Raw genomic sequence first — 8,339 nt, 5'->3', positions numbered from 1 at the left:
TTCTCGTCCGGTGTGCGACCGCCTTGAGTTCCAAAATCTGTAAAAATGTTGGTGTGCGACTTTGGTAAGCACTCCGTTTACCTGACTGTCGGACCATCTCCCGTTGACACAGGGACGTATTACGTACGCTGGCAGCGATCAACCATGATGAGAGGGAACCCGGCATGTTTGATGAAGAAAGCTGTTCAAAAGTTGTTGCAAAGCTGTTCAATTCAGACATAGAAGATGAGGACTCTGATGGATCTGTGGGAGAAGATTGAATAAAAAATAATGTGAGTGTATTGTTAAATAATAGAATAAAGTTCAACTAAACTCACTGTTTTGAGACTGTGCCTTATAATCCGGTGCACCATATGGTGCAGAAAATACAGTAGACAGGAGAGTAGATTAACTTCGGTGGACTTAAACTTGAAAAATGTTGTATAAAGACGTGTGACATCTTTTATTTTGTGCTTCAATTAAATATGAATCAATCGGTTCATGTGTGCTGCTTGAACTGAGGCACTACAGTGATCTGTAACACATTAAATCAGCACAAAACACTATTTATTGTTTGAATTTCTGAAAAAAAAAAGTGGGGGGGGGGCAAATTTAAAAGCTGACAACTTGTTTCATACCAGAAGTGACCTTCTCTGTCTTCTTCTGTCAGTGTGTTGTCAGTTTCCTCTTTGGTCCACAATGTATTTTTCGCTGTGTGAGAACAAGGTGTGTACTGTGAGAGCAGCATGGCTTGTCAGTTAGCTACAGTATTTAAGGAGGGACGGTTGTTTTGCGAAGGGTCAGTTGATTGCTATGATCAAAGCTGATTTTTCAGCATCATTACTTCAGTCTTTAGCGTCATGTGATCCTCCAGAAATCATTATAATATGCTGCTATTTGCCAAAGAAACACTTCTGATAAATATGAATGTTAAAAAAACAGCGCTGTTTTATATTTTTGTGTAAACCTTTTATAACAACATAGTTTATTTATTTATTTTAAAGCTTGATTGTTATATAGACCCCAGACTTGTAGACTACATTTTTGTTAAATAAATTCATATTTTTATTCAGCAAGGACACATTAAATTAATAAAAAGTTAGTGTCAAGAAGAATTTTCTACTTAGCAAAGAATTCTCTCTCTCTCTCTCTATATATATGTATATATACATATATACATTCATATATTGAGCAGCACAACTGTTTTCAACATTGTTAATAATCAGAAATGTTTCTTAAGCAGTAAATCATCATATTAAAATGATTTCTGAAGATCAGGTGACACTGAAGACTGGAGTAAAGATGCTGAAAATACAGCTGCACATCACAGAAATAAATTACATTTCACCAAAAACTGCTATTTTAAATTGTAATATTTCAAAAATTGGTAAGGATAGCATTAGTGTATGTTTGGGGTAAACCTGCTAGTCATATGGATCAGTGTGCCTTGGAGATGTTGGACAGGAGGTTTGCTCTTCATGGGATGCAGAAGATCATCAAGCACTAGAAGAATCTAGAAATATAACAAGCAATCTGTCACAGAGCCAACAATATTCAGTATACAACGACAGTTTTATCACAATAAACCAAGCAACTAGAAATGTAGAATAGAGAAAGAATATGTATTTAATAAATATCATGAACAGTTTTTATCAATATTTGTTTATCATTAGACTAGATCAAAATGCGTTTGAACTGTGACTCTGATGTAATGACGTCACTGATTAACGGTAAGGTTAGTGTATATTTAGGTTAAATAAAAAGCCTATTTTCAATCATCCATTGAAAAATGACCAGAAAATATTTTATAGAACTGTCAATGCCTCTCATCTACACATAAATGTGTTATTAAAATCCCAAACTCTTCATAAAAGCTCAGTTAGCATACGTTACCTCCTCTGATAACGGTTAAGATGCTCACGGACTTGTTCGAAAACACTAAACCATTTATATGAAGTAAATTCAACAAATGCTGGTCAAATACAAGCAAAAGAGATGTCAGCAACAGTGGCATATGATATTTGTGCAATTTTAATTTACTAAACTTACCGAAAGCAGTGAAAACAGCAGCGAGACACGGAGCGTGCAGCTTGCCAGTGTTGTCGATCGCCCGTTTCCATGCCAACTCCCTCCGCTCCAGTGTTTGAATCTGAATGAACGCGCTCCAATGTTCAGCAGCGCGCGCTCATTAAAACACGCAGAATTTACAGAAACACTCAGCTCCCAATTAACCCATTACAAAATCTGCTTGTGTGTGTGTATACTATGAGACCTAATAGTTGACTTGAACCTCTAAAGCTGGCACTCTATTTGTTTTTTCTCACCGCTTGTTTCCTTAAAAAAAGAAGAAAAGAAAATCCACTTCAGACTTTAACTTAGCCTATAATATTCAGTGGCAGACGGACAACCCACGAGGCTATATAAAATAATGAATAAAAATACATTTAGTTACTTTTTTTCTTTCTGTGAGAGTGCACGCGCAGATCTCCGATGCCTCTGATCAAGTTTCAACATAGATCCGACGTTATGATTTCGATCAGATGCGTCGGCTGTCTCGGTTGATGAGTCAACGTGATTTCGACGTTGAATTGATGCTTTATTTTCCACTAAATAACATTCTGATGTTCCGACCAAATAGTGAACGTTGATCCAACATCGAAATTTGATCGACGACCGATACTGACCTTTACAACCAAAAATCGACGTTGAATCAACGTCTGCTTGCTATCTGGGGCTATTGTGATTTTTAAGGTGGTTGCACTCAGGATTAACAAATGTAAAGATATTTTTCATAATGTTAAACCGGATTTTTATAATAATGTTATCCAGTCTGTGGCCAGTTACCGTTAGTGGTAGTCGAGACACAGATGTACGCTGTACATCAATACTGATTCCAGAACAGTCTGCTTTGTGCTCTCGCTGTACTTTGACGTCATACGCCGTTTTGTCTGCGCAGCGCTGTATGCATATTATGTATATTCAATCTGTCCGTCGTACCTGTGTCTTTGTCGACATCACACGAAACCCACAACGTCTTTCCAAAGTCTGGAAAAGCAGTTTACATTAACAACTTCGAGATAAAATTCGACTATCCGACTATCACGTGGGTTTGTTGTGTTTGACCGTAGCGCCATTTGGAAGGCATCGTAAGTTCACTGACTACGCAATAGATGAGACTAACTGTTACTCACGAAAAGAAGTCGAATTTGTTCGTCCAGCTTCGTACTTAAACTCTTTTTTTAAATTTTTTATGGTATGTACATGTGAACAATTAACAAAACTATAAATCTGCTGAAACCTATAAATATTTCACCAATGACTGGGTACAGGATTTATTTACATTTTTACCAAACTGTAATTTTCTGTACATGTTTTTCTCTGAAGCATGCTGTTTTCCAAGGTGAACAGACTACAGTGTTATTTGCTGTGTTTTCGGCTGCATCACCCAAGCATTTCCAGCTGGCCTTGTATTCATACAGGGTGTGTTTGTGTCTTCAGGACAGCAGGTGCTTTAAAATCTAAATCACACCAAAACGCCTATTAAGACAGTGTTTCTCAACTCCAGTCCTCGTGACCCACCTACCACAATATTTTTTACAGGCCTACATGTAAATATAAAATATTAAATGCAGGATTCAACTTATCAGTCTGCTAGTGTGTTAATTATGGAAACAGAATTGTCCATCTCTTACATAGAAAGAAAACAAAAATGTTCCGGGAGGGGGTCATGAGGACTGACTGTATTAAAGGACATCCTGACTGACTTGTGAAAACATGACATTAGATTCACGCTGATATTGCTACAAGAAGTAGTGTTTCTGCATGAATAGTATTTCAAGTTTAGAAAAATGATTTTTTTTTAATCCGGTTTATGCTTTAAGTTTTGTTACTGTTACTACAATATGTTTTTGTAATAAACATATTGCTGAGGAATTCTTCAGAATCCTGAATAAAGACCTTCTTGATGTCTTCAGGGCAGCTATGGACAGATTTACACCTAAGCTCTTGAAATTTGATGAAAGGGCAAGTTTAGTTTCATAACTTAAATGTTGTGGAGGTTTTTTTACATTAGGTCGGCTAATATGAACCGTTTTCTTACTTTGGCTAATTGTTTGTTACCTCTGTATGTTTTGAAGGTGACCGATGTTGTTAATCACAGAAGGACAACTGCTTTGAAAGGCCTGCCTTTGTTTCTTCAGGAGGACCCAACCTAGCTGTTCAAGACATGCAAAGTATGTAGCAACTACTTCAAAAGGCTTACAGTTTTGAGATTTGATTATTTTTGTTCATTAGGTTTGTTTAAAAAAAGTGAATATTTACTTGTTCTACTCTTATGTTTGTCAGTCTGCAAGTGTTGACTGTTTAATGACTATTGACTTTTACAGTCTATTATGGATAGAATGCAACTACAAAATATCTGTTCTAGTAGATTATTGTTTGTTTAACAGGACACCGAAGATGGGGCAAAAGGAGTGTCTATTGCCATTCTGTGTGTTTTGGAAGATGACACCCAGGCGACATCACCCAAGGTTGTAAACATTGCTGTTGTGTTGGAGCAGGTCGTCGTTTTGAAAGATCTCCCAGATATTTCTACTGCTCTTGCATACCTTTTTGGCCTTCTGTATGCATTAAATATGTCCTATCCTCAAGCTCGTAAGTACACTTTTGACACCATTCAGAATGTTTTCATGGAGCTGGGATCTGGATGCACCAAACGTGTACTTTCTCTGAAGAACAAACTGTTGTAAAGAAAATCAAAAATCAGTTGCAGTAAGCATGTCTGTTCTTATAAATGGTTGTTTAAAATTGAGGGATAGTTCATCCAAAAATGAAAATTGTCACATTTTGTCACTCTTATTTTGTTACAAACCTGTATAAATGTCTTCGTTCCGAGGAACATGAAGAAAGATGCTTTGAGGAATGTTTGTAACCAAACCGTTCATGAGCCCCATTCACTTTTATAGTAGGAAAAAATAATACTATAGAAACGAATGGGGCTCATAATCTGTTTGGTTACAAACATTCCTCAAAATATCTTTGTTCATCAGAGCAAATAAAAATTTCATTTTTGGGTGAACTATCCTTTTAAATAAAACTTTAAAAAAGTGTTTTAAATGTTGGTTTAAATGTGGTAATTTGAAAAGGTTTAGATTACAGATTGTCAAGACATTAAAAACATTTTATTGTTGGATACAAAGAAAAATCCTAAATTGATACCAACAAGTTTTATGCTGTTTTGTGTACAGTTAAGTGATTTAATGAGAAATTGTATTGCACTGATTTTTGTTGGTTAAAAATGTAAGTTCCTACTGAAGATGGAATCTGGACTTTTTCTTTCTAATTGAAATAAATGATAAAGTAAATGTTTTATAACCTGTCTTTATTTTGCCAATTGATCCTTTCTCATCCACAAAACATAAAAAAGCTAATTAACTGAACAACAGCAATTGCGGTGACATAAATATCATTATTAGGAAAATTAAAAAATCAGAATTGCATAAACAAGCAAGTGTTAGTTGGCTAACATGCATAATAATTTTGCCAATTGAAAATTCTTCATCCACAGAACATAAAAAAGCTAATTAACTGAACAACAGTAGTTGGTGTAAAACAAAAATCATAATTGGGAAAATATGAAAATCAGAATTGCAAAAACAAGCAAGTGTTAGTTGGCTGAACATTGTATCATTACTATGTGTAATTATTTAAAATACATTGAGACAAAGCAAAAGTCTTATTGCATCAGGTTGACTCCCTTTTTTACGTTTTCGCAGCAAATTTTCTTTTTTTTACAGTGTATGTTTTTAATTACTACTGATATCTTATAAAATAATTGAAGTTTTCTGATGAAGAGTTTGTAATAGTCACCTATTTCTGCTTTTATGTACAGCTTTTTGAGGTGATGGTAAACATGCTTTGTTGTATTGTTTTTCTTTTAACATGGAAAAAAAACATACTGTTGTATCAGATGCCTGTGGTGTAATCAAAGATTAATATATGGATGTTTATTTGTTTTTCATTTCGTCATTGTTATGTCACGCAATATGGTTTTAAGTGGAATGGGAAGTGACGTGTCCAGGAGGAACTCCGGAGTCCAAACGGGAAAGAGGTCTGAGTTTAGCGGGCTCTGGGTAGCCTAAGAGTTGCATGAAGAATTCATCAAAGGGTCTAATTCCCTATCGTTTTATGGATTACATGGCATTTGGTTGCTGGACTACCACAGTTTCCCGTCGGCTACAACAAACGGGGCGAGATTGCGTAAGTCGATGAGGATATAAGGACAGTGGCTTCTCGCCACGCTGGGCCTTATATTTTTGTTCTGTGTCTTTTTTCTCTCGCGGAGGAGGCTGTTGTTCCATACGGACAATTGATGTCTCTTGAATGAACATTAGGTCTGCTGCCCAGGACACTGGGACATTGGGACATTGGGGTTTTGAGGGTTAAATGTGTGAGATAATTTGAGAATGTAGGTTTGCTGTGTCGGAGTGCGGATGTGCCTCTATCTGTGAAATAAGCGCATGTTGTTGCCCGTTTGGGTATTATAATGTGATATATCTCTTAATACACTTGGTTGAACTTATGTTTCATTGTTTTTTCATTAATATATAATTAATTAAAGTCTATATACATGTTGATTTTGTGCTACGTATTTTAATATTTTTGTTATTTAATGAAAGTAAGCTATTACTATCTTTATTTACATCAGTAGGTATCAGATCCGCCTGTTTCCTTATGTTTTGCTTGCGGTACTTTTCTCTTGCTTTGATAGTGTAAGGGAAATTGTTACAGAGTGGTGGCCAGTACGGGGACCAAGGTGGTAGATGATGGGCCCCAAGATGATGCCACCTCTCTTATAGATTGGGATCCAGAACCCATTCCTTCTGAGGAGGCTGACCCATATCGCCATGTTACCACTAGACACAACCAAAGTGGTGTCACAGAAATAACCACCTTGTTGGACTCTCTGAATCTAGATCCACCGGCAGAAGAACAACCACCGCTGGATGTGGATGAGGATGATGAAGGAGTCTCGATGGGTGAACAAATACAGGAGCTTCGGGTTAAGATGGAGACCTTGGAAAACCATCTCAAAGACTCAAATGACAGCACACTCCACAGGGAGGAGGGTCTCAGAGCATCTATGGAGGCAATGCTTAAGGAGGCCAAAGAGTATGTCGACATTAGGTTGCAGAGACTTGATCAGGTGTTGGTGGACTGCTTAAAGCGAAGAGATAAGCAGTGGGGTGAAGGGCTGGGAACAAAGATGCTTAACAGAAAATGTTCCTCTTCGAGGCCAGCTAGTTTCTCCACACCTACGGGCTTTTTATATGCTGATCAGGGTATGTCTAAAGGGAATATCACCCTTCCACCATCTGGTGCAGCTATAGCTAAACCCCCTATTAGAATTGAGTTTCCCCAGTTCAGGGAGTCGAGGGAGTCTACTGATGTCATTGATTTCATTGAGCAGTGTGAGAACTTTCTCACCCTCAAGCCGGTGAGTGACTTTGAGCTGGTAGGCACACTCAATGCTGTTCTTAAAGGGCCTGCGCGGAGCTGGTGGTTGGCTTCTCGTGGCAAGATTTCCAACTGGGAAGGATTTAAAAGTGCTTTCCTTGAGGCATTCCTGCCCACTGATTACCAGGCAGAGATTGAGGATCAGCTCCGCTCACAGGTGCAGTCACCCTCCCAGTGCATTCGGGATTTTGCCTACGATCATCGGGCACTCTGTCTGAAGTGGAGACCAGATATGAAGGAAGACGAGATTGTGCGTCGCATCCTTAATGCATGTAACCCAAGGCTGGCCAGTGGTCTACGGGGTATCGTGTCTACCTTGGAACAGGTGGTCAAAGTGGGATCGCTTATTGAGAAGGATTGGAGTAACTCTAAGGATTATTGGAGTCGTGTACAACAATCCCATCCTTCAGACCGCTCTTCTAAAAAACCCAACAAAAAACCTGAACACGGACAAGACCGGGTTCATAGTGGGGATGTGGCCACCGTTTTCGGTATCCCAACCCTCCTGGTGGTGCCAATAGCCATCCGAGGCTCCAGTGGTGATGCTGTCCTTGATTCGGGGTGCACCTACTCATTAATGAGTAAAACTCTTTGGAACAACATAAAAAAAGGCCGGTGAGACATTGAGTGCAAGTAAAATTCCGAGATTCTTGATGGCAAATGGCCAAGAGAGTAAAGCTATAGGGACAACCACCTTACTCCTCTCCCTTCATGATGCCCATATCACCGTCAGCATACATGAACTTAGTGATAATCAACTTTGCATGCCCTTATGGGTTTAGATTTCATGTGCACCAGTCAAATTGTTCTGAAGCCCCACCTGAGGAAATATGTGATGCCATGCG

Source organism: Carassius auratus, unplaced genomic scaffold, assembly GCF_003368295.1.
Source record: "Carassius auratus strain Wakin unplaced genomic scaffold, ASM336829v1 scaf_tig00023751, whole genome shotgun sequence".
NCBI lineage: Eukaryota > Metazoa > Chordata > Actinopteri > Cypriniformes > Cyprinidae > Carassius > Carassius auratus.
The sequence above is the reverse complement of the archived record's forward strand: the minus strand, read 5'-3'. Positions refer to the sequence as shown.